The 23,882-nt window shown below is 45.5% G+C and overlaps 1 long non-coding RNA gene across 1 annotated transcript in view; it reads right to left on the bottom strand.

Annotated features, from left to right (window-relative positions):
• Positions 1 to 4,034: 4,034 nt before the first annotated feature.
• LOC134936153 (uncharacterized) overlaps positions 4,035 to 23,882 on the bottom strand; it is a 61,751-nt gene continuing 41,903 nt past the window's right edge. The window contains exons 2-3 of the long non-coding RNA XR_010180465.1: positions 13,570 to 13,697; positions 4,035 to 4,997 (exon numbers count right to left, since the gene is read on the bottom strand). This is a non-coding gene — a long non-coding RNA (uncharacterized LOC134936153). The remainder of the gene's footprint in view (positions 4,998 to 13,569; positions 13,698 to 23,882) is intronic.

The raw sequence follows: 23,882 nt of genomic DNA, 5'->3' as shown, positions 1-23,882 counted from the left end.
TGTAAGCTCTACTGATCACCCATCAGCCTATTCTGCACGCAGTGTGCTGCACATTGCGTTTTTAACCTCTCCCTACATGTATTTCTATTACATGTATTCTCTTTGTGTTTTCATTCTTTGGGACCCCACCCCTGTCTTGCCGTGTTTGGCAGGAGTGTCTGTCGCCCCCGGGCTGTGATACGTGGTGTGTCTCGGCAACGGGTGTTGACAGCGTCCTGTTGCCGTGGCAGCGGAGTCGCGTCACTCTGGCGCACCAGTAGGTGACGTCATTGCGGTGCGCTCTGCTGCTCCGGCTGACTGGCAACGGGCACTCACAGCGTCCTGTTGCCGTGGCAGCTAAGTCGCGTCACTCTGGCGCACCAGTGGGTGACGTCATTGCGGTGCGCTCTGCTGCTCCGGCGGGCGGGCGGGGACCCTGCACAGGTGAGGGTGTTTTCCGGTGATTTAGTCTGCATATAAGTGTGGTAAGTGGCTCTCTTTATTTGTCTTGGTCACATTTGTTTATGGTCATATATCCTGAAGACGGTGCTGCGTCACCGAAACGTCGATAATGCTTTGATACTTTTGTGGATTACAAACGCTATATACAAAATCCTGTGAGTGCCGTCCTCTTTCTTGGAATATATATGTATATATATATATATATATATATATATATATATAAAAAGAAAAAAAGTACTGCACACAACCATGAATCCAACATATACTTATCCAAAGTATGGAGTGTCCATTTAACAGTCCTGTCCTGTGAAACCTATAAAGACCATAAATCAGTCAAACAGGTTCAAACATGTAGAACAAGAAAGCTTAGGAGAAAAGTAGCCTCGCTTGAAATATAATCAGGCATATTAGCAGAGTCAAATATGTCTCGAGTGGAAGCAGCTGTATCATCGCGAATGTAGGCCTCAGAAGGATTTGTAAAGTCCTTATTTGGAGGAGCCCTCAAACAGCCTAAGTCTAGCCGGATAGATGAGGGCAAATTTGCATTTATTTGCTGCCAGTTGAGTGCTGATTTGAGAGAAAGCTTTATAGGCTTTAGACAATTCCACTGAATAATCCAGAAAGATGTAAAGGTTTCTACATTCCCACAATATAGATTGTTTTTGCGTAGAAGCTGTCCAAAATGATTGTTTGTGCAAATAGTGGAGGCAGCAAAAAAGTGTGACTCTTGGATGTGCCTTTGGTGTAGTACGAGGTTGGCCCACTCTATGTACTCGCTCTATTACCAGGTCATGACATTTAGCTTCAATGCCAAATAGTGCAAGTAAAGCGTTTCAAACAATATGAGCCAAGGTTGAGCCCTTAACTAATTTTGGAAGTCCAACCTGCCTATTATTCCCCAAAGCCGGTTCTCCAAATCATCGAGTTTATTGATATTTGTCTTGTTCCAGCTCGGAAACAGTACATTTTAGTTGAGATACCTGAAAAATCTATCCAACTCTGTTCTGTTTAATCAACTTTGGGAGTCAAATGTTGTAAATGTGAAGTAATATCAGAAACCGCTTGGGACAGGAGGGAACCCATCATTGTTTTTATAGCTTCAACTATAAGTAATAGGACCCTCAGAGGAATTACCCATCTGTGAGGTTATCATATTGTGGTGCTATTGCTTTCTTTGCTGCAGGTGTCACAGCTTCCGTATCTGTGTCAGGAGCCATATTAGGGTCAGCCCTGCGTTTCTCTGGTCTTTACTGTTGTGGCTTTAGTGTGGCAGAGGAGGAAAGGTAATTCTTCATAAAATAAAATAAAAAAAGTACTAAGTGAAGATGCAGAACCTTAGGCTTTCCTGTAATACAATGTAATTATAAAGGTAGGTTTAATTGTGGGGTAGCAACAAAGTGCTAGTAGTTGGTTACTACATAAGAAAGAAATCCGAAGTCCTACAACTAAAAATTTTATACCACATGGATAATGCGAGAAAAACAAATGATAAACGAGATCTGTAATATACTGATGACCTGGCTGACAGTGTCAGCAGTATGACTTTTCCATACATAAGATATATGACAATCTCATGCTGTCCGCACACAAACCACAGATGCAGGGAGAAGAGATGGTAACACCCATAACAATAAATGAGTCTAGGTGATGTTATAACAATCTCAAAGGTGAGCAGCAGGAAACCGGTAACACACTGTAAATGATATTAGTCTCAGAGTTCCAGAGTGTACAATTATCAATACACATATGTTGGTAGTGCAACCCAATAACAGCCAGAAAAAGTACAGATGTTGCTCCAGCAAAGATCTTGAAACTCAAAAAATAAAAATAAAAAAAAGAGGTAGAATAGGTCACAGAAGTTTAACAGTTGAGCTGTTGAGATTGCAAGACACTGTTCCCGATGTTTGCGTATTAAGCGCACTGTACTCACCACTGTTACACGTTGTGGAGGATTGAGTCACTAGCAGAACTACATAAGTTTCCTGGAGGCCGCTCAGACCGCTTGACCTGTGGATCTCCACAGAACATGGCTGCGTGGCCCACGTCCCAAATTTTGACATTTGAGGACGGGTGAAAATGGCCAACATTCTGGGTCGGGGATACAGGGAATGCACTAACTAGAAAAGGGGTTCTAGAAGCAGGTATAAAAATAGAGAACACTAGCAAAGTAATCAGGCGCGCCGGGTCTGCATATCTTACTTGCTTGGCAGATAAGCCATACCCCATTGTGTATACTTTTACTGCCAAAGTACTTTAAAATAATGTAGCCTGATAAACTATGTGCTCACTTTGGGCTTTATTGAACAGGATATGAAAATAAAGGATGTGCCGTAACCCATAGCAACCAGATATCTGCCATTAGCTGTGTAGTGACAGCATGCTAACAAATCTTATAATACGATTGGTTATTATGGGATACAAGTGACCAGAGTCTTAACTGCACCATTTTACAATACAGTGCAGAGTACTCATTATAGAGGGAGGTAAGCAATATAAATGTATGAGGGAAAGAATAAGCAGTTATAATAGATCAGAGAGGAGACCTATTGGGTGAAACAGACCAATGTGCAGAGTTCCTGTAGAAGTGTTCAGTACACATAGCTTTGCCAGAGGTCAATTCAATTAGACATGAGGTGGGTCCAACATGGTTAAAATACCGACATTTAAAATACAGCCAGATCAAAAAGTCTACAAGCTTTTCAATTTTTTTTGAAGTGTGTATGTCGACATAGGTGTACCGCTTCCGCTCGCCATGCTTTGGGCACACTATTATACTTCCCCACCACTGGGATGGTTAAGTATGAACAAGTCAGTTTCAATGAAAAAAATCATGAAAAGCTCATGATTATTTTTTGACCTGTTGACATTTTAAATGACTATTTTGACCTTGTCGGTATTTTGTCCATCGGTCAATGGTTGACGGTATTTTGACCGTAGGGATTTGATTGTAGGTCAATTGACTGCATCCCCATATAGCCACACTTATTCATGGATACGAGAGAGCCACATATAACTGAACTGACCATATAGAAAGAATCGCAGTCCTGAGCAGAGCTGCTGGAACTCTTCACTGGATAGAGATCTCTTTACTAGTCCCAGCACGTGCACGAGCAGAACAGCTGTATATTACAGAGATCAGTACCACCATTGGATGCACCAGACCTATTAATATATTTATCACTTTATCAGACCTATTGATTCCTTTATTACTATATTTTATGTTCTAATAATTGAAAAAAAGTGTTTAATTTATATTCCCCGGGTGGCTGAATCCTCTGTGCAGCTGCTGGGTAGGTGGGTCCCACCATGCTGACCGATCAACAGTGATTGGCAGCAGACACTAGGGTAGAGTGCAAAGAGCAGAGCGGCCGGTAGGTCCCTCTATGAAACAGCAGCTGCAAGATTATCAGCTTCCGGCAGTTGGCTACTCTGTATCTGACTGGACGGTTTCTTTGTGACTAGATCAGATAATGTACTGCCTGGAGAGGGTGCAAACAATGCAACTACAGTATGTCAGGCAAATGGTTAATGCACAGGGAAACCCATTTCTTACACATTTTATGCACAATGTATAGGTAATTATGCCACACAGGAAAAATACTAAATAATTTAATAGTGCTGGGTGTGAACCCCACCGGTTCTTAACCCCACATCTAATTGGATATGCTCCTTGGGATCTCAGAGTGACCACCATGTGATAACCAAGTGTTGTTTTTCTAGTAAACTCTTACTTCATTCAACACATGTAAATGCATTATCTCGTGTGAGTCTTCTGATGTCTATCAAGATGTGACTTTTTGCTAAAACACTTGGAGCAATCAGAGCATTTAAATGGTTTCTCTCCTGTGTGAGTCCTCTGATGACAGACAAGATGTACCTTTTGGGAAAAACACATGGTACATTCAGAGCATCTATATGGTTTCTCTCCTGTGTGGCTCCTCTGATGTTTAACAAGTTGTTGCTTAGTTTTAAAACACATACTACATTCACATTTGAATGGCTTCTCTCCTGTGTGATCTCTCTGATGACCAACAAGGTGATGTTTGTTAGTAAAACACCTGCCGCATTCAGAACATTTATATGGTTTCTCTCCTGTGTGAATCCTCTGATGTATAACAAGTGGTTTATTCCTGGCAAACCGCTTGCCACATTCAGAGCATTTATACGGCTTCACTCCTGTATGATACATCTGATGTCTATAAAGTTGTTTCTTCTCAGTAAAACACTTGCCACACTCAGAACATGTATATGGTTTTTCTCCCGTGTGACTCCTCTGATGGATAACAAGGTATGATTTCTGGGAAAAACATTTGCTGCACTCAGAACATATAAATGGTTTCTCTCCTGTGTGAATCCTCTGATGTACGAGAAGCTGTGATATATATGTAAAACATCTGTCACACTCAGAGCACAGATGAGGTTTCTCTCCTTTGCGATTCATCATGTATTAGATGAGAAACTAATTCGCTGTAGAAGGTTTGGGCTGATCAGAGAACAATGTCCCTTTCCACAGTGTTTTCTAATATTCTTAGTGGGAATCCTGCTCCTTATTTGTTCTGTAAAAAAAAAATAAGATTTTACTTACCGATAAATCTATTTCTCGTAGTCCGTAGTGGATGCTGGGGACTCCGTCAGGACCATGGGGATTAGCGGCTCCGCAGGAGACAGGGCACAAAAATAAAGCTTTAGGATCAGGTGGTGTGCACTGGCTCCTCCCCCTATGACCCTCCTCCAAGCCTCAGTTAGGATACTGTGCCCGGACGAGCGTACACAATAAGGAAGGATTTTGAATCCCGGGTAAGACTCATACCAGCCACACCAATCACACCGTACAACTTGTGATCTGAACCCAGTTAACAGTATGACAACGTAGGAGCCTCTGAACAGACGGCTCACAACAAGAACAACCCGATTTTTTTGTAACAATAACTATGTACAAGTATTGCAGACAATCCGCACTTGGGATGGGCGCCCAGCATCCACTACGAGAAATAGATTTATCGGTAAGTAAAATCTTATTTTCTCTAACGTCCTAGTGGATGCTGGGGACTCCGTCAGGACCATGGGGATTATACCAAAGCTCCCAAACGGGCGGGAGAGTGCGGATGACTCTGCAGCACCGAATGAGAGAACTCCAGGTCCTCTTTAGCCAGGGTATCAAATTTGTAGAATTTTACAAACGTGTTCTCCCCCGACCACGTAGCTGCTCGGCAGAGTTGTAATGCCGAGACCCCTCGGGCAGCCGCCCAGGATGAGCCCACCTTCCTTGTGGAATGGGCCTTGACAGATTTAGGCTGTGGCAGGCCTGCCATAGAATGTGCAAGTTGAATTGTGCTACAAATCCAACGAGCAATCGTCTGCTTAGAAGCAGGAGCACCCAGCTTGTTGGGTGCATACAGTATAAACAGCGAGTCAGATTTTCTGACTCCAGCCGTCCTTGAATATATATTTTCAATGCCCTGACAACGTCCAGCAACTTGGAATCCTCCAAATCGCTAGTAGCCGCAGGCACCACAATAGGCTGGTTCAGGTGAACGCTGACACCACCTTAGGCAGAAAATGAGGACGCGTCCGCAGTTCTGCCCTGTCCGAATGGAAAATCAGATATGGGCTTTTATACGATAAAGCCGCCAATTCTGACACTCTCCTGGCTGAAGCCAGGGCCAGTAGCATGGTTACTTTCCATGTAAGATATTTCAAATCCGCCGATTTGAGTGGCTCAAACCAATGGGATTTGAGAAAATCCAAAACTACATTAAGGTCCCACGGAGCCACTGGGGGCACAACCGGGGGCTGTATATGTAGTACTCCTTTTACAAAAGTCTGGACTTCAGGAACTGAAGCCAATTCTTTCTGGAAGAAAATCGACAGGGCCGAAATTTGAACCTTAATGGACCCCAACTTGAGGCCCATAGACAATCCTGTTTGCAGGAAATGTAGGAATCGACCCAATTGAAATTCCTCCGTGGGGGCCTTCCTGGCCTCACACCACGCAACATATTTTCTCCAAATGCGGTGATAATGTTGTGCAGTCACCTCCTTCCTGGCTTTAACCAGTGTAGGAATGACCTCTTCTGGAATGCCTTTTTCCCTTAGAATTCGGCGTTCAACCGCCACGCCGTCAAACGCAGCCGCGGTAAGTCTTGGAATAGACACGGTCCCTGCTGAATCAGGTCCCGTCTTAGAGGTAGAGGCCACGGATTTTCCGTGAGCATCTCCTGAAGTTCCGGGTACCAAGTCCTTCTTGGCCAATCCGGAGCCACGAGTATCGTTCTTACTCCCCTTTGCCGTATAATTCTCAGTACTTTGGGTATGAGAGGCAGAGGAGGAAACACATACACTGACTGGAACACCCACGGTGTTACCAGAGCGTCCACAGCTATTGCCTGAGGGTCTCTTGACCTGGCGCAATACCTGTCCAGTTTTTTGTTGAGGCGAGACGCCATCATATCCACCTTTGGTTTTTCCCAACGGTTCACAATCATGTGGAAGACTTCTGGATGAAGTCCCCACTCTCCCGGGTGTAGATCGTGTCTGCTGAGGAAGTCTGCTTCCCAGTTGTCCACTCCCGGAATGAACACTGCTGACAGTGCTATCACATGATCTTCCGCCCAGCGAAGAATCCTTGCAGCTTCTGCCATTGCTCTCCTGCTTCTTGTGCCGCCCTGTCTGTTTATGTGGGCGACTGCCGTGATGTTGTCCGACTGGATCAACACCGGCTGACCCTGAAGCAGGGGTTTTGCCAGGCTTAGAGCATTGTAAATCGCTCTTAGCTCCAGTATATTTATGTGAAGAGACATCTCCAGGCTTGACCATACTCCCTGGAAGTTTCTTCCCTGTGTGACCGCTCCCCAGCCTCTCAGACTGGCATCCGTGGTCACCAGGACCCAGTCCTGTATGCCGAATCTGCGGCCTTCTAACAGATGAGCACTCTGCAACCACCACAGAAGAGACACCCTTGTCCGTGGCGATAAGGTTATCCGCTGATGCATCTGCAGATGCGATCCGGACCATTTGTCCAGCAGATCCCACTGAAAAGTTCGTGCGTGGAATCTGCCGAATGGGATTGCTTCGTAAGAAGCCACCATCTTTCCCAGGACTCTTGTGCATTGATGCACAGACACTTTTCCTGGTTTTAGGAGGTTCCTGACAAGTTCGGATAACTCCCTGGCTTTCTCCTCCGGAAGAAACACCTTTTTCTGAACCGTGTCCAGAATCATTCCCAGGAACAGCAGACGTGTTGTCGGGGTCAACTGAGATTTTGGAAAATTCAGAATCCACCCGTGTTGTTGCAGCACTACTTGGGTTAGTGCTACTCCGTCCTCCAGCTGTTCTCTGGACCTTGCCCTTATCAGGAGATCGTCCAAGTAAGGGATAATTAATACGCCTCTTCTTCGCAGAAGAATCATCATTTCGGCCATTACCTTGGTAAAGACCCGAGGTGCCGTGGACAATCCAAACGGCAGCGTCTGAAACTGATAATGACAGTTTTGCACCACGAACCTGAGGTACCCTTGATGTGAAGGGCAAATTGGGACATGCAGGTAAGCATCTTTTATGTCCAGGGACACCATAAAGTCCCCTTCTTCCAGATTCGCTATCACTGCTCTGAGTGATTCCATCTTGAACTTGAATTTTTGTATGTACAGGTTCAAAGATTTCAGATTTAGAATAGGTCTTACCGAGCCGTCCGGCTTCGGTACCACAAATAGCGTGGAGTAATACCCCTTTTCCTGTTGTAGGAGGGGTACCTTGACTATCACCTGCTGAGAAAACAGCTTGTGAATGGCTTCCAATACCGTCGCCCTGTCTGAGGGAGACGTTGGCAAAGCAGACTTTAGGAACCGGTGAGGGGGAGACTTCTCGAATTCCAACCTGTAACCCTGAGATACTACCTGCAGGATCCAGGGGTCCACCTGTGAGCAAGCCCACTGCGCGCTGAAATTCTTGAGTCGACCCCCCACCGTTCCCGAGTCCGCTTGTAAAGCCCCAGCGTCATGCTGAGGGCTTTGCAGAACCCGCGGAGGGCTTCTGTTCCTGGGAAGGAGCTGCTTGCTGCCCTCTCTTACCCTTTCCTCTGCCTCGGGGCAGATATGACTGTCCTTTTGCCCGCTTCTTATAGGACCGAAAGGACTGCGGCTGAAAAGACGGTGTCTTTTTCTGTTGGGAGGGGGTCTGAGGTAAAAAGGTGGATTTCCCGGCAGTTGCCGTGGCCACCAAATCCGATAGACCGACGCCAAATAATTCCTCCCCTTTATACGGCAATACTTCCATATGCCGTTTGGAATCCGCATCACCTGACCACTGTCGTGTCCATAAACTTCTTCTGGCAGATATGGACATCGCACTTACTCTCGATGCCAGAGTGCAAATATCCCTCTGAGCATCTCGCATATAAAGAAAAGCATCCTTTAATTGCTCTAAAGTCTGTAAAATGCTGTCCCTATCCAGGGTATCAGTATTTTCAGTCAGGGAATCCGACCAGACCACCCCAGCACTGCACATCCAGGCTGAGGCGATGGCTGGTCGCAGTATAACACCAGTATGTGTGTATATACTTTTTAGGGTAGTTTCCAGCCTCCTATCAGCTGGATCCTTGAGGGCGGCCGTATCAGGAGACGGTAACGCCACTTGTTTTGATAAGCGTGTGAGCGCCTTATCCACCTTAGGGGGTGTTTCCCAGCGCGCCCTAACCTCTGGCGGGAAAGGGTATAATGCCAATAACTTCTTTGAAATTAGCACTTTTCTATCTGTCACATACATCATTCAATTCCTCTGATTCAGGAAAAACTACAGGTAGTTTTTTCACCCCCCACATAATACCCCTTTTTGTGGTACTTGTAGTATCAGAGATATGCAAAGCCTCCTTCATTGCCGTGATCATATAACGTGTGGCCCTACTGGAAAATACGTTTGTTTCTTCACCGTCGACACTAGATTCAGTGTCCGTGTCTGGGTCTGTGTCGACCGACTGAGGTAAAGGGCGTTTTACAGCCCCTGACGGTGTCTGAGACGCCTGGGCAGGTACTAACTGGTTTTCCGGCCGTCTCATGTCGTCAACTGATTTTTGTAATGTGCTGACATTATCACGTAATTCCATAAACAAAGCCATCCATTCCGGTGTCGACTCCCTGGGGGGTGACATCACCATTACCGGCAATTGCTCTGCCTCCACACCAACATCGTCCTCATACATGTCGACACACACGTACCGACACACAGCAGACACACAGGGAATGCTCTATTGAAGACAGGACCCCACTAGCCCTTTGGGGAGACAGAGGGAGAGTTTGCCAGCACACACCCAAGCGCTATAATATATATGGGAACAACCCTATATAAGTGTTGTATCCTTATAGCAGCTTAAATATAGTAATATCGCCAAAAAAAGTGCCCCCCCTCTCTGTTTTACCCTGTTTCTGTAGTGCAGTGCAGGGGAGAGTCCTGGGAGCCTTCCTCACAGCGGAGCTGAGCAGGAAAATGGCGCTGTGTGCTGAGGAGAATAAGCCCCGCCCCCTATTTCGGCGGGCTCTTCTCCGGAGTTTGTGAGATCTGGCAGGGGTTAAATACATCCATATAGCCTCAAGGGCTATATGTGATGTATTTTTTAGCCATAAAAAGGTATTATACATTGCTGCCCAGGGCGCCCCCCCAGCGCCCTGCACCCTCCGTGACCGCTGTGTGAAGTGTGCTGACAACAATGGCGCACAGCTGCAGTGCTGTGCGCTACCTCAGGAAGACTGAAAAGTCTTCTGCCGCCTGCTTCTGGACCTCTTCCATCTTCGGCATCTGCAAGGGGGGTCGGCGGCGCGGCTCCGGGACCGGACTCCATGGCTGGGCCTGTGTTCGATCCCTCTGGAGCTAATGGTGTCCAGTAGCCTAAGAAGCCAATCCATCCTGCACGCAGGTGAGTTGACTTCTCTCCCCTAAGTCCCTCGATGCAGTGAGCCTGTTGGCAGCAGGACTCACTGAAAATAAAAAACCTAAAACCTTTTTCTAAGCAGCTCTTTAGGAGAGCCACCTAGATTGCACCCTGCTCGGACGGGCACAAAAACCTAACTGAGGCTTGGAGGAGGGTCATAGGGGGAGGAGCCAGTGCACACCACCTGATCCTAAAGCTTTATTTTTGTGCCCTGTCTCCTGCGGAGCCGCTAATCCCCATGGTCCTGACGGAGTCCCCAGCATCCACTAGGACGTTAGAGAAAATAAAAAAAAGTTTATATTTAAAAGCATAAAGGTTATCAGGTTAAATCTACTTTTACAGTATGTGTTATTTTATACAGAACACAATTTATACACCAATATGATGCAGCCATTTACCATTATTATATTTGTGTATGTTGTCAGATATGCAGCACAGAGACCTCTAACCTCCTACAGCAGATTCAAAGGGGCGAATTCAAATCTTAACACGTCCACTATCTCCCGTCTGAAGTGATGGGTGATAAAGGGGCGATATTCAAATGACACCCATTATCACGCCCAGTAGAGTCGGCTTTAGGAGCGCAAAGCTAATTGGTGCGATCGTGAAAAGACCCGTTTGGGCACCAAAATGGGTCTCTTTATGTGCATTTCAGCTCATTACCTCCACGGCTAGCGAGCTGGAATGAACTTGTCGCGCCCGTCGGCAGTAACATTAGATCACGGCTGGGGGAAAGTAACATTTGAATCTGGCCCTATATATAAGTTATTATGAATGAGCTGCCATCTAGATACCCCATTATATATGCTAACCTGAAGCACGGAGTAAAATGTAAGACACTATAAAGGAGCTGCCACGTAGATACCCCTTTATATATACTAACCTGATGCACAGAGTAATATGTAAGACACTATGAAGGAGCTGCCACCTAGATATCCCTTTATATACTAACCTGAAGTATTGATCACAATATCTACAAATGTTTGTGTAGTGTGATGACTTGGGTTAATGAGATCGCTAGAGGGGTGAACTTGTGCAGGATCAATCAGGATCCAACACAGCTTTTCAGGTAAATAAGCAGAATGGTGCTTTACTTTCAGCATACAGTAAATGGAACATCACAAATGAACAGAAAATAAATGCCTAGCCCACATTCAGGATACTTAATCTGCAAATAAAAGTCTCAAAAGACTATCCAGTTCTGCCTTTCACAGGTACTGTATATCAAAGGCTCAAGCCTACTCACAGACTTCGTCCTGCAGGGTAACACCCAGGCCTACTCATACTCAACAGGGCAGCATAAACAGCCCACAGCCTATTCTGAATGTGGAGTCTTCCAGACTCTCTAATGCAGCCATGAGGCGTACTTACACCTGGCTTTTATTCCCCATGTGAACAGATAACACAGAAACATCGAATTTGATGGCAGATAAGAACCACTTGGCCCATCTAGTCTACCCTTTTTTACCATATTTTTAACTTAAACCTTATTTGATCCTTATTTCTTTGTAAGGATATCCTTATGTCTATCCCATGCATGTTTAAATTGCTTTACCGTCTTACCCTCTACCACCTCTGATGAGAGGCTATTCCATTTGTCCACTACTCTTTCTGTGAAGTAATTTTTCCTAAAATTTCCCCTGAACCTCCCTCCCTCCAGTCTGCATGTCCTCATGTCCTATTACTTCTCTTAATTTGAAGAATGTTCCCCTCCTGAACTTTTAGTTGCCCTTCTTTGTACTGTCTCTAATGTATTAATATCTTTCTGAAAATATGGCCTCCAGAATTGAACAGTATTCTAGATGAAGCCATACCAATGACCCATAAAGTGGCATCATTACTTTTTTCTGCTGCGGATTCCTCTCCCTATGCAACTAAGCATCTGACTATCCTTCCTCATTGCTATTACATTGCTTGCCTGCCTTTAAGTCACCTGAAATAGTGACTCCTAGATCCCTTTCCTCTTCAGTAGTTTCCAGTATAGTGCCATTAATACAATATTTAGCCTCTGGATTTTTGAGACGCAAGTGCATGATTTTGCTTTTTTTGTCATTAAACTGTAATTGCCTTGACTATTCCTCTAGTCTACCTAGATCCTCAATCATGTTTTACCCCTCCTGGTGTGTCTACCCTGTTGCATACCTTTGTGTCACCTGCAAAAAGGCAAACTTTCCCTTTAATGCAATTGGCAATGTCACCAATAAAGATATTAAAAAGCACTGGTCCAAGTACACATACCTGGGGTACTCCACGTGTAACATTTCCCTCCTATGAATGCACTCCATTTACTACAACTCTCCATTTCTATCCTGCAACCAAGTTCTTATCCATTCAACCATCTTAGTATCCAAGCCCAAGCTTTCAAGTTTATTTAGAAGTCTGCGATGTGGGACAGTGTCAAAAGCATCATTAAAGAATGGATAAGCTATATCCACAGCTCCATCTTTATTTATCACTTTAGTCACACAGTCAAAAAAAGTCAATAAGGTTTGTTCGACATGATAGTTTCTTGTCCAGTTCTTCTTCCTGACCTGGTAGCCTGTTTATCACACTAATACGAAAAATTGACTTCTCCCCTGTTTCTATGGTCACCCAAAGGGCCTCAGTTTTTGTCAATACTTTGTATTAAAGGTAGTGTTTATATTATTTTTACATACATTGCTACCCCTCCTCCGATTTTTCCCATTCTGTCCTTTCTAAATAAAGTATATTTCATTGTACCATGACTCTGTAATTGCCACAATATCTAGATCATCCCTTGTCACTTTTGCAATGAGTTCTGGGATTTTATTTCCTAAGCTCCAAGCATTTGCACACACAGCTTTTACAGTTGTTTGTGCTTTTCCTATTCCTAGCTATGTTCATCTCTCTGCCTGTTTATTTGGTTTTGATATGAATTATCTTCTGTTGCTATGGGTATGCTTCCTATTCCCTATGCCTGCAGAAACCATATCTCTGGGATGGAGGAGCAGATTGCTTTATTCCTATTTGGTTCACTGCCCCCCTCTGCTAGTTTAAATAGTTCTTGATAAAGCATCCAAACTGTCCAATCAGTATTCTCATTACCCTTGAGGATGGGTGCAGGCCGTAACTTTTGTATACGCTCCTATCTTGCCAGATGGTGACTATGGCCTTTAAATCCAATGCAATTTACTTACATACTGCCACAGTAAGTACCAACATATTCTTAGGTATAATAAAATTACCTTACACTGGAGATTCTTCCATCAGTCTTTTTTTTGTTTTTGTTTACACCTTTATCCACCCAGCAGCTCCTCCATCAGCTATCAGCGGTCTCATCTCTGTGCAGTAGTTTCCTGGAGGAATTCTTACACTGAGGGTTGAGACATAAATTAGGGTCTTATAACATTAGTATATATTTATTCCGCACAGCAGCTTCTCGTGCCCAGATCCTTGTCTCGTAAATGAGGTGTAAATACTCCTAAAGTCACTTAACTATAATGGGAAATGCTAATTACACCCTGGCAGGGGTAACACCTTGTATTCTAATTAGATCACAGCAGCCTCTGGCCTCCTGTTATGTCACCAAAGGGACACACGTACACACACACACATACATACACATATATTATAACAGAGAGAGAGCGCAACGTCCGTGGTCATAATATAGAAGCGCGAGTTCACAGCACTTCGGATTTAGAGACAAAGAAATATACGTTTAGGTAAGAACTTACCATTGATAACGGTATTTCTCCTTAGTCTGCAGGTTCCACAGGATAACAATGGTATATGATGGAGTGACAGTGGATTGGCACCAAACGATCACAAGCTTTCAGTCCTCCCAGGATGCAACAGGCCCTTCCATATATCCCCGCCAACTGGCTCAGGCAAATCAGTTAATTCCAAAGCATCTAGGCAGGAGCATCATGTAGAGCCCTAATCATGCGAGAAGAACACACATGCACACCCTTCCGTAAAAGAAGGAAGAAGTTAGTGAGTAGCAAGATCCTCAAATCTGGTGCGTCAGGGTGGGATCCCTGTGGAACCTGTGGACTTAGGAGAAATACCATTATCAATGGTAAGTTCTTACCATAACATATTTCTCTGGCAGGGTCCACAGGTTATCCAATGGATTACAATAGGATTTCCCAAAGCAATTTTATTGGTGTGGATGCTCCTGATAGGACAGAACCTTACGCCCGAATTCAGCGTCATGAGAGGCAAAAGTCTCCTAGCATGTCTAATGAATGTGTTAATGGAAGACACTGTGGCTGCTTTACATATCTGTTCTGCTGAAGCACCATGTTGTGCTGCCTATGAAGGACCTACCTTACGAGTAGAGTGAACAGAGACATTAGCCGGAACAGGGAGATCCGCTTGAGAATATGCATCCGAAATAGTCATTCGAAGCCCTCCAGCCAGCACCTATTTATTGGCAGGCCATCCGCTCTTGTGGATTCCGTAAAAAATTAAGAGAATCTGTCTTTCTGATGGCAGTGGTGCGATCCACGTAGATCCTTAATGCTCGGACTATGTCCCCGAGACGCATTTCCCGCGGGAAGTCCCGGGACTACAATTTCTTCATTAAGATGAAATTTAGGCACCACCTTAGGAAGATACCCAGACCTAGTTCTGAGAAGGGCATTATCTGGATAAAAAAAACAAAAAAAAAAAAAAAATCAGAAAAAGAGAACATGACAGCGCTCCTAAATCTGACACTCTTCTAGCTGATGCCATAGTCAGTAGAAAGAGAACTTTAGCTGCCAACCATTTAAGATCCACTTTATTAAGTGGTTCAAATGGAGCAACTTGAAGGGCTTTAAGGACTAGACTTAAGTCCCAAGGCACTGTAGGAGGAACAAAAAGGAGATTGAATGTGCAGCATTCCCTGGAAAAAGTACGCACATCCTGTAAATTGGCAATTTTCTTTTGGAACCATACAGTCAATGCTGATACTTGTACTCTCAAGGAAGCCACCTTCAAACCCTTATCCATTCCCGCCTGAAGGAAATCTAAGACCCTGGAAACTTGGAAATATTTTGGGTCCATATTTCTTTCGCTACACCATGAATATTGGCCTACCATATTCAGTGATAAATGCGAGCTGAGGAGGGTTTCCTCGCTCTGAGCATTGTTTTAATTACCTGTAGCGAGAATCCTCTTGACTTCAGGATAGAGGTTTCAAGAGCCACGCAGTCAACGATAGTCGATCCAGATGCCTGTGATAACAAGGACCCTGCATTAGTAGATCTGGACATTGAGGAAGCAGAAGTGGCCCATCCATCGACATTCTCTGCAGATTTGTGAACCAATGCCTTCTGGGCCAAGCCGGAGCTATTACAATCACGGCACCCTTTGCTTCTTTTATTTTTCTCACCACACTGGTAGCAGGATGATCGGAGGAAATCGATACGCCAGATGAAAATCCCATTTCACGGACAAGACGTCCACAAAGATCGCTCCGGGATCCTTTGTTCTTGCCCCGTATGCGGCCACTTTGTTGTTCAGACGGGACGCCATGAGATTTATCTCTGGCAAACCCCACTTGTCTATCAAAGAGTCTGAAAGACAACTTCCGGGTGTAGAGCCCATTCGCTTGCTTGGATGGTGTGTCAACTGAGAAAGTCCGCTTCCCAGTTTAGGACTCCTAGAACGAATACTGCAGACAATGCTGGAAGACAGAATTCTGCCCACTTTAGTATGTGACTTACCTCCTTCATTGCTGTTTGGCTGCGCGTTCCTCCCAGATGGTTGAGGTATGCCCCTGCCGTTAAATTGTCAGAGCGGATCTGGACTGGTCTTCCTTGAAGAGTGTCCTTTGCCTGAATCATTGCCATGTATATGGCCCGAAGTTCTAACCGATTTATCGGCAGGCCCCTTTCTTCTGTGGTCCATTGTCCCTGGAACCATAATTTTCCGGACACTGCTCCCCAGTCCTGAAGACTAGCATCTGTGGTCAGGATTCCCCATCTGATATCCAAAAAGGTTCTCCCTTTGTCTAGATGGAATGTCTGTAGCCACCAGGCTGATGACTTTTCTACCTTGTGTGAAATTACCATAGTCTGTTTCTTTATTGTCTGATGTATTCCATTCCATCTGGCCAGAATCAGACGCTGCCGAGGTCTTGAGTGGAACTGTTCATACTCCACCATGTCGATTGTTGACACCATCAAACCCATCAGTCGCACAGCTGCGTGGATTGATATTGTCTGACTGTGTAACAACTTCTGAGTACTTGACTGTACCATGGATATCTTGTTCCGAGGTAATCAATTTTCTGCAGACTTTAATTCAGTACCACCCCAGTGAGAGTCATCTGTTGTGACGGAACCAGAGATGACTTTGCCCAATTTATGATCCACCCGTGTCTCTGCAGACAAGTTATTGTCTGTTGGAGATGGCACAGAAGCTTTTCCTGTGATTGTGCCAGGATAAAAAAAGTCGGTCGAGGTATGAAAGCTTGTGATCGTTTGGTGCAAATCCGCTGTCGCTCCATCATATCCATTGTTATCCTGTGGATAACCTGTGGATCCTGCCGGAGAAAACACCAGTACACCGGGCTGGCTATCAACGTTTCAATTTATCTTCATCAGGACAGCTTGACAGACATAGATTCTTACCTTAAACAACTTCACCCAGTGTTCACACTAGCCACGCCATGTCCCACTCCGAGCATTCAATCGCACCCACAATGTCGTTGATTGCTGGTAACAGTGTGCTTAGTATAGTGTTTATAATAACCATCAATAGGTAGAAACAGGATAAACACTGCATAGTTACATGATTACAAAAATAGAAAGAAAAAAAAAAATACACAAATGCTGACAAATCCCTAGATTATAGAAAATATTTACTACTGAAAGCTCGGAATAGAGCAACATATACATGGAGGCAGCAGTATAGCCGGTTCAAGACGACCTAGATCTAAATCAAGAACTGCATAAATACCTATATTTATAAAAACAGTTAAGCCTCACAGTGTCCAGGTCATGGATCCACCGCACTTCCCTCGGAGTAAGATCTTTGCTCTGTCTCCTCCTCTATGATCCTCCTGAACAAAGTCTATCATCTTGTATCTTAAAAGTTGACAGACTGTTTATAATCCATAAAATGTTTAGCCACAGGATGATCAATCTGTTTGCCCTCGGGGGCTAAAATGTATTACATTCCTATGCTGGGCCATGTGTTCCTTAAATTGGTAGGCAGTTTCCACGATATAGTGAAGTACAGGGACAACGTATAAAATAAATTTATAAAGTTACTTGTACACATTAATATGGGATCTGGTCTCTAGGTCGACAGTAACTAGGTTGACAGGTCAAAAGGTCGACAGGAGTTTTTCACAAATTTTTTTTTTTTACCTTTTTCATACTTAACGATCCATGAGGACTACGATTAGGAATAGTAACCTTGCCCAAAGCATGGTGAGCGAACACGGTTCACTAATTGGGGTTCCAGGTCACTGTACGGAAGATATTTTCAACCTTCTACAATTCGCGGCACACTGAACAAGATTTAAATATTGCCAAGGCACATTGAAATAATAAGAATTTACTTACCGATAATTCTATTTCTCGTAGTCCGTAGTGGATGCTGGGAACTCCGTAAGGACCATGGGGAACAGCGGCTCCGCAGGAGACCGGGCACAAAAGTAAAGCTTTAGGACTACCTGGTGTGCACTGGCTCCTCCCCCTATGACCCTCCTCCAAGCCTCAGTTAGGATACTGTGCCCGGACGAGCGTACACAATAAGGAAGGATTTATGAATCCCGGGTAAGACTCATACCAGCCACACCAATCACACCGTACAACTTGTGATCTGAACCAAGTTAACAGCATGATAACAGAGGAGCCTCTGGATAGATGGCTCACAACAACAATAACCCGATTTAGTTAACAATAACTATGTACAAGTATTGCAGACAATCCGCACTTGGGATGGGCGCCCAGCATCCACTACGGACTACGAGAAATAGAATTATTGGTAAGTGAATTCTTATTTTCTCTGACGTCCTAGTGGATGCTGGGAACTCCGTAAGGACCATGGGGATTATACCAAAGCTCCCAAACGGGCGGGAGAGTGCGGATGACTCTGCAGCACCGAATGAGAGAACTCCAGGTCCTCCTCAGCCAGGGTATCAAACGTGTTTGCCCCTGACCAAGTAGCTGCTCGGCAAAGTTGTAAAGCCGAGACCCCTCGGGCAGCCGCCCAAGATGAGCCCACCTTCCTTGTGGAATGGGCTTTTACAGATTTTGGCTGTGGCAGGCCTGCCACAGAATGTGCAAGCTGAATTGTATTACAAATCCAACGAGCAATAGTCTGCTTAGAAGCAGGAGCACCCAGCTTGTTGGGTGCATACAGGATAAACAGCGAGTCAGATTTTCTGACTCCAGCCGTCCTGGAAACATATTTTCAGGGCCCTGACTACGTCCAACAACTTGGAGTCCTCCAAGTCACTAGTAGCCGCAGGTACCACAATAGGTTGGTTCAGATGAAACGCTGAAACCACCTTAGGGAGAAAATGAGGACGAGTCCTCAATTCCGCCCTGTCTGAATGGAAGATCAGATAAGGGCTTTTACAGGATAAAGCCGCCAATTCTGACACGCGGCTGGCCGAGACAAGGGCCAACAGCATGACCACTTTCCATGTGAGATATTTTAACTCCACAGATTCAAGTGGTTCAAACCAATGTGACTTTAGGAACCCCAAAACTACATTGAGATCCCAAGGTGCCACTGGAGGCACAAAAGGAGGCTGTATATGCAGTACCCCTTTTACAAACGTCTGAACTTCAGGAACAGAAGCTAGTTCTTTCTGGAAGAAAATTGACAGGGCCGAAATTTGAACCTTAATGGACCCCAATTTTAGGCCCATAGACACTCCTGTTTTCAGGAAATGCAGGAATCGACCTAGTTGAAATTCCTCCATCGGGGCCTTACTGGCCTCGCACCGCGCAACACATTTTCGCCAAATGCGGTGATAATGCTTTGCGGTTACATCCTTCCTGGCTTTGATCAGGGTAGGGATGACTTCATCCGGAATGCCTTTTTCCTTCAGGATCCGGCGTTCAACCGCCCTGCCGTCAAACGCAGCCGCGGTAAGTCTTGGAATAGACAGGGTCCTTGCTGGAGCAGGTCCCTTCTTAGAGGTATAGGCCACGGGTCCTCCGTGAGCATCTCTTGAAATTCCGGGTACCAAGACCTTCTTGGCCAATCCGGAACCACGAGTATAGTTCTTACTCCCCTCCGTCTTATAATTCTCAGTACTTTTGGTATGAGAGGAAGAGGAGGGAACACCTACACTGACTGGTACACCCACAGTGTTACCAGAGCGTCCACAGCTATTGCCTGAGGGTCCCTTGACCTTGCGCAATACCAGTCCAATTTTTTGTTTAGGCGGGACGCCATCATGTCCACCTTTGGTTTTTCCCAACGGTTTACAATCATGTGGAAGACTTCTGGGTGAAGTCCCCACTCTCCCGGGTGGAGGTCGTGCCTGCTGAGGAAGTCTGCTTCCCAGTTGTCCACTCCCGGAATGAACACTGCTGACAATGCTATCACATGATTTTCCGCCCAGCGAAAAATCCTTGCAGCTTCTGCCATTGCCCTCCTGCTTCTTGTGCCGCCCTGTCTGTTTACGTGGGCGACTGCCGTGATGTTGTCCGACTGGATCAGCACCGGCTGACCTTGAAGCAGAGGTCTTGCTTGGCTTAGGGCATTGTAAATGGCCCTTAGCTCCAAGATATTTATGTGAAGTGATGTCTCCAGGCTTGACCACAAGCCCTGGAAATTTCTTTCCTGTGTGACTGCTCCCCAGCCTCGCAGGCTGGCATCCGTGGTCACCAGGACCCAGTCCTGAATGCCGAATCTGCGGCCCTCTAGAAGATGAGCACTCTGCAACCACCACAGGAGAGACACCCTTGTCTTTGGTGACAGGGTTATCCGCTGATGCATCTGAAGATGCGATCCGGACCATTTGTCCAGCATTCTTGCGTGGAATCTGCCGAATGGAATTGCTTCGTAGGAAGCCACCATTTTTCCCAGGACCCTTGTGCACTGATGCACTGACACTTGGCCTGGTTTTAGGAGGTTTCTGACTAGTTCGGATAACTCCCTGGCTTTCTCTTCCGGGAGAAACACCTTTTTCTGGACTGTGTCCAGGATCATCCCTAGGAATAGAAGACGTGTCGTCAGGATCAGCTGCGATTTTGGAATATTGAGAATCCAACCGTGCTGCCGCAACACTACTTGAGATAGTGCTACCCCGACTACCAACTGTTCCCTGGATCTTGCCCTTATCAGGAGATCGTCCAAGTAAGGGATAACTAAAACTCCCTTCCTTCGAAGGAGTATCATCATTTCGGCCATTACTTTGGTAAAGACCCGGGGTGCCGTGGACAAACCAAACGGCAGCGTCTGAAACTGATAGTGGCAGTTCTGTACCACAAACCTGAGGTACCCTTGGTGTGAAGGGTAAATTGGGACATGGAGATAAGCATCCTTGATGTCCAGAGACACCATATAATCCCCTTCTTCAAGGTTCGCAATCACCGCTTTGAGTGACTCCATCTTGAATTTGAACCTTTGTATGTAAGTGTTCAAGGATTTCAGATTTTAAATAGGTCTCACCGAGCCGTCCGGCTTCGGTACCACAAATAGCGTGGAATAATACCCCTTTCCCTGTTGTAGGAGGGGTACCTTGATTATCACCTGCTGGGAATACAGCTTGTGAATGGCTTCCAATACCGCCTCCCTGTCGGAGGGAGACGTCGGTAAAGCAGACTTTAGGAAACGGCGAAGGGGAGACGTCTCGAATTCCCTTCGAGACGTCTCGAATTTGTACCCCTGAGATACCACCTGAAGGATCCAGGGGTCCACCTGTGAGTGAGCCCACTGCACGCTGAAATTTTTGAGACGGGCCCCCACCGTGCCTGAGTCCGCTTGTAAAGCCCCAGCGTCATGCTGAGGACTTGGCAGAAACGGGAGGGGGCTTCTGTTCCTGGGAACTGGCTGTTTGCTGCAGCCTTTTTCCTCTCCCTCTGCCACGGGGCAGAAATGAGGAGCCTTTTGCCCGCTTGCCCTTATGGGGCCGAAAGGACTGCGCCTGATAATACGGCGTCTTCTTATGTTGAGAGGCTACCTGGGGTAAAAATGTGGATTTCCCAGCCGTTGCCGCGGCCACCAGGTCTGTTAGACCTACCCCAAATAACTCCTCCCTTTTATAAGGCGATACTTCCATATGCCTTTTGGAATCAGCATCACCTGACCACTGTCTTGTCCATAACCCTCTTCTGGCAGAAATGGACAGCGCACTTACTCTTGATGCCAGTCGGCAAATATCCCTCTGTGCATCACGCATATATAGAAATGCATCTTTTAAATGCTCTATAGTCAGTAATATACTGTCCCTATCTAGGGTATCAATATTGTCAGTCAGGGAACCCGACCAAGCCACCCCAGCACTGCACATCCAGGCTGAGGCGATTGCTGGTCGCAGTATCACACCCGTGTGAGTGTATATACATTTTAGGATATTTTCCTGCTTTCTGTCAGCAGGTTCCTTAAGGGCGGCCGTATCCGGGGACGGTAGTGCCACCTGTTTAGACAAGCGTGTGAGCGCTTTATCCACCCTAAGGGGTGTTTCCCAACGTGCCCTATCCTCTGGCGGGAAGGGGTATGATGCTAATAACTTTCACTAAGAAGCTGAGGAGAGCCCCTAGTGTGCACCCTTCTCGGCCGGGCACAAAAAATCTAACTGAGGCTTGGAGGAGGGTCATAGGGGGAGGAGCCAGTGCACACCAGGTAGTCCTAAAGCTTTACTTTTGTGCCCGGTCTCCTGCGGAGCCGCTGTTCCCCATGGTCCTTACGGAGTTCCCAGCATCCACTGGGACGTCAGAGAAATAATGGTGATGCATGGTGCAGTTGCATGTCCTAGGATGTCATGTCGCAGCTTCTCCATAGGTAACCTCTGAGCCACATCTGAGAAAGCCAGAAGAGCCCAACACTGCACCGGGTCCTAAATTAGAACTGGCTCTGCAACCACTAAACCCACCAGTATTGATCGTTCCAGGGCCTCAGTAGCAGCAAAACACTGACTGGTCTGGCTGTGCTTCTATGGCGGCACACCTGGAGACTGCTCAGGGCACACTAGTGTGCCACGGCACAGTGGTTGAAAAACACTGCTGTACGGAGAAAACTACACAAGAAAAACATTAAAAAACTCATGTCGACCTTTTGACCTGTCGACCTATACCATGTCGACCTAGTTACTGTCAACCAATAGTGGTCAGCCTAGTTACTGTCGACCTTGCATACCACACCCCGTTAATATATGATGGATTTTTCTCTTCTTTCCTGATCTCGGATGTGGAATGTGGCTCCTCGCTTCAAGAAAGCTACAGGTAATACATCCTATACATTGTCCCTGTGGACTTTACTATACCAGGAAAACTACCTGACACTTTTAGGAATGCATGGCCCAGCATAGGCATGCCATATGTTTAGCACACGAGGGCAAACAGATTGATCAGCCTGTGGGTAAACATTTTTGGGATTATAAATCTAGTCTGTCAACTTTAAGATACAAGATGATAGACTTTGTTCAGAAAGATCATAGGAGACAGAGCAAAGATCTTGCTTCGAAGGGAAGCGTGGTGGATCAATGACCTGGATACTCTGAGGCCCAATGGCCTTAATGAACAACTTATTCTTAACTTTTGGTTTTTAGAAATATCAGTATTTAAGCAATTCTGGTTTTAGATCTAGGGCTTCTTGAACTGGCTATAATTGATGCTTCGGTTTATGTTTCTCAGTTCCGAGCTTTCAGTAGTAGTATTGTAGATATTTTTTGTAATAATCTAATGTTTTATGGCAGCTTTATGTATCCTTTTTTTATAACCATCAAACTATGCAGTGTTTCTCTATCCGTTTTCTCTCTATCTGTGTTTCTTGGTGACTGTTACTATACACACTGCCCAATGTACACCATTGTCTGGCAAGTGACGTCACCATGGGTGCAATTGGATGTTAAGCTGATGTTGTTGGGAGCCTGGCACGGGCCATGGCGTGGTTTCAGCTCTAGGTAAAGTTATTTAAAGGTAAGATTCCATGTATGTCAAATTGTCCACATTGACAGCCAGCCCAGTGTACTGGCATTTTTTTTTCAGCTGTAAATCCTGCGAGTGCTACCAACCTCGCTACTGAATGTGTCGGAGCAGACACTGCAGCCCGACGGGATCCCATGACGTTAGCAAGTAGGATACTGCAAACTCCCAGCTGTATGTATATAGACAAAAGAGATAAACTGGCAATGCAACGTCCACTACTTTTAAATCAATGCAGTATGTTGCAAAAACTTAAATAGGCACAGGTTACTGTAATAGGTGGCAGCTGAATCTCAGTATGGTGCAGTGGTGAACCACACTTAGAGTGATGTGTACAAAGTGAGAAAAAAAATCAGTGCCTAAATAAATAGTTTATCTTATGTAAGGAATATAAAAACAAAAGACCAAAATAAGTTCAAACCAATGGTAAGTATAGCACGTACAGTTACCCTGAT

Source organism: Pseudophryne corroboree, chromosome 6, assembly GCF_028390025.1.
Source record: "Pseudophryne corroboree isolate aPseCor3 chromosome 6, aPseCor3.hap2, whole genome shotgun sequence".
Taxonomy (NCBI): domain Eukaryota; kingdom Metazoa; phylum Chordata; class Amphibia; order Anura; family Myobatrachidae; genus Pseudophryne; species Pseudophryne corroboree.
The sequence above is the reverse complement of the archived record's forward strand: the minus strand, read 5'-3'. Positions and strand labels throughout refer to the sequence as shown.